The following is a 3118-nucleotide window of genomic DNA, read 5'->3' as shown; positions in this document are numbered from 1 at the left end:
TACCATTTTGGAAACTAGACCCCTCGGGGAACGTAACAAGGGGTTAAGTGAACCTTTATACCCCACAGGTGTTTCACGACTTTTGCATATGTAAAAAAAAAAATTTTTTTTTAACCTAAAATTCTTGTTTTCCCAAAAAATTTACATTTTTAAAAAGGGTAAAAGCAGAAAATACCCCCCAAAATTTGTAACCCAATTTCTCCCAAGTACGGCGATACCCCATATGTGACCCTTAACTGTTGCCTTGAAATACGACAGGGCTCCAAAGTGAGAGCGCCATGCGCATTTGAGGCCTAAATTAGGGATTGCTTAGGGGTGGACATAGGGGTATTCTACGCCAGTGATTCCCAAACAGGGTGCCTCCAGCTGTTGCAAAACTCCCAGCATGCCTGGACAGTCAACGGCTGTCCGACAATACTGGGAGTTGTTTTGCAACAGCTGGAGGCTCCGTTCTGGAAACAGTGGCGTACCAGACGTTTTTCATTTTTATTGGGGAGGGGGGGGGGGCTGTGTAGGGGTATGTGTATACGTAGTGTTTTTTAATTTTTATTTTATTTTTTGTGGTAGTGTAGTGTAGTGTTTTTAGGGTACAGTCACACGGGCGGGGGTTCACAGTAGTTTCTCGCTGGCAATTTGAGCTGCAGCAGAAAGTTTGCGGCAGCTCAAATTTGCAGCCAGATACTTACTGTAATCCTCCGCCCATGTGAGTGTACCCTGTACGTTCACATTGGGGGGGACATCCAGCTGTTGCATAACTACAACTCCCAGCATGCCCGTTGGCTGTCGGTGACTGCTGAGAGTTGCAGTTTTGCAACAACTGTAGGCACACTGGTTATGTATCACTGAGTTTGTGACCTAACTCAGTGTTTCACAACCAGTGTGCCTCCAGCTGTTGCAAAACTACAACTCCCAGCATGTACGGTGCATGGTGTATGGTGACTGCTGAGAGTTGTAGTTTGCAACAGCTGGAGGCACACCGGTCGTGAAACACTGAGTTAGGTAAAAAAAAACTCTGAGTTTCACAACCAGTGTGCCTTCAGCTGTTGCAAAACTACAACTCTCAGCAGTCACCGACAGCCAACGGGCATGCTGGGAGTTGTAGTTATGCAACCAGCAGATGCACCACTACAACTCCCAGCATGCACTTTAGCTGTTTGTGCAACCTGGGAGTTGTAGTTATACAACAGCTGAAGGTACACTTTTCCATAGAAAGAATGTGCCTCCAGCTGTTGCAAAACCATAAGTCCCAGCATGCCCATAAGGGAATGCTGGGAGTTGTGGTGGTCTGCCTCCTGCTGTTGCATAACTACAGCTCCCAGCATGCCCTTTTTGCATGCTGGGAGCTGTTGCTAAGCAACAGCAGGAGGCTGTCACTCACCTCCAACGATCCAGACGCTGCAGGTCAGTCCCGCCGCCGCAGCTGCTCCTGGGGCCCCGATCCCAACAGGGGCGCCGGGGATCGGGGTCCCCAGCACCCGGGGTGCACGTCCCGCACCCGCTCACGTCCTCCGGAAGAGGGGCGGAGTGGGTGCGGGAGTGACACCCGCAGCAGGCGCCCTGATTGGTCGGCCGGTAATCCGGCCGACGAATCAGGGCGATCGTGAGGTGGCACCAGTGCCACATCACCCCTGCAGGCTCTGGCTGTTCGGGGCCGTCAGAGACGGCCCCGAACAGCCAGATATTCCGGGTCATCGGGTCACTGGAGACCCGATTGACCCGGAATTGCCGCAGATCGCTGGACTGAATTGTCCAGCGATCTGCGGCGATCGCCGACATGGGGGGGCATAATGACCCCCCTGGGCGATATGCCGGGATGTCTGCTGAACGATTTCAGCAGGCATCCGGCTCCGGTCCCCAACCGGCTAGCGGTGGGGGCCGGAATTCCCACGGGCGTATGGATACGCCCTCGGTCCTTAAGGACTCGGGATGCAGGGCGTATCCATACGCCCTATGTCCTGAAGAGGTTAATATCTGATCTGTCACCTATCTGATACCATAGATTAAGTGCACCACCAGGTTTCAGTGTTGGAAAGAAAGATTACCTGTTTATTTGCTGCTTCAGCTGCTTGCTGGCTAGTCCAGTGGGCCCTTACTGCAGGCAAAAGACAATAGGTGGTGCCGCTTGTGTCTGGCCCCTGTTGGAGCGACCAGGCACAGGACTGCTGCTGCTGCTGCTGAATGTCCTCTTTAATGGAATAAGCTCAGCAACCAGCACACCTGTGCAGGTTGGACATGACATGATAGGTAGCTGTCTTTCAGGTAGTGGGTGCTGAATCTTGTTAATTGACATGGGGGTGTCATTGCTGTTGATTGACCATGCATTGGTACTGTGGTATTGGAATAATAAAAACAAATGTTGCCAGCCAGCCATCCATTGCAATAATGGATAGGACATCAGCTATGAGGCATTTGTTTGTACAAACTGCTGCTCACAACTAATGTTGTAATATAGTGTCTCCATCTGCTGGTGGTATTGAATAAGCAATAGTGCAATGATAGGGTCTGAAAAAGAAGAAAAATAAGAATCAGCAGCATAGGAAAAAAAGAGGAAAGAAGGAAAACATGGAGAGAAGAAAAAAAAGAAGGTAAAAAAAGGTGAAAACATGTTTAAAAACGTGTTTCCATCTCTCTCTCTCTCTCTCTCTCTCTCTCTCTCTCTCTCTCTCTCTCTCTCTCTATATATATATATATCAATATATATCTATCTATCTATCTATCTATCTATATATATATATATATATATATATATATATATATATATATAAAATTTAGATGAAGGGGAGCACCTTGCTCAAGGATTCCAGATCCGTGTGGGTGCACAGCTTCAGGAACAGACCAATTCCCAAGTAATATCAAAAGCAAAGTAGAAGCGGCACTCCAAAATATAAATAAAGCGTGGATTTATTCACACATCTGTGCAGAAAGCGACGTTTCGGCTCGACAATAGAGCCTTTCTCAAGCATGCTTGAGCAAGGCTCTATTGTCGAGCCGAAACGTCGCTTTCCTCACAGATGTGTGAATAAATCCACGCTTTATTGATATTTTGGAGTGCCGCTTCTACTTTGCTTTTGATATATATATATATATATATATATATATATAAAAGAAAAAAATATAT

This window comes from Hyla sarda, unplaced genomic scaffold (assembly GCF_029499605.1).
Source record: "Hyla sarda isolate aHylSar1 unplaced genomic scaffold, aHylSar1.hap1 scaffold_117, whole genome shotgun sequence".
Classification (NCBI taxonomy): Eukaryota; Metazoa; Chordata; class Amphibia; order Anura; family Hylidae; genus Hyla; species Hyla sarda.
This window is presented reverse-complemented; position numbering follows the sequence as displayed.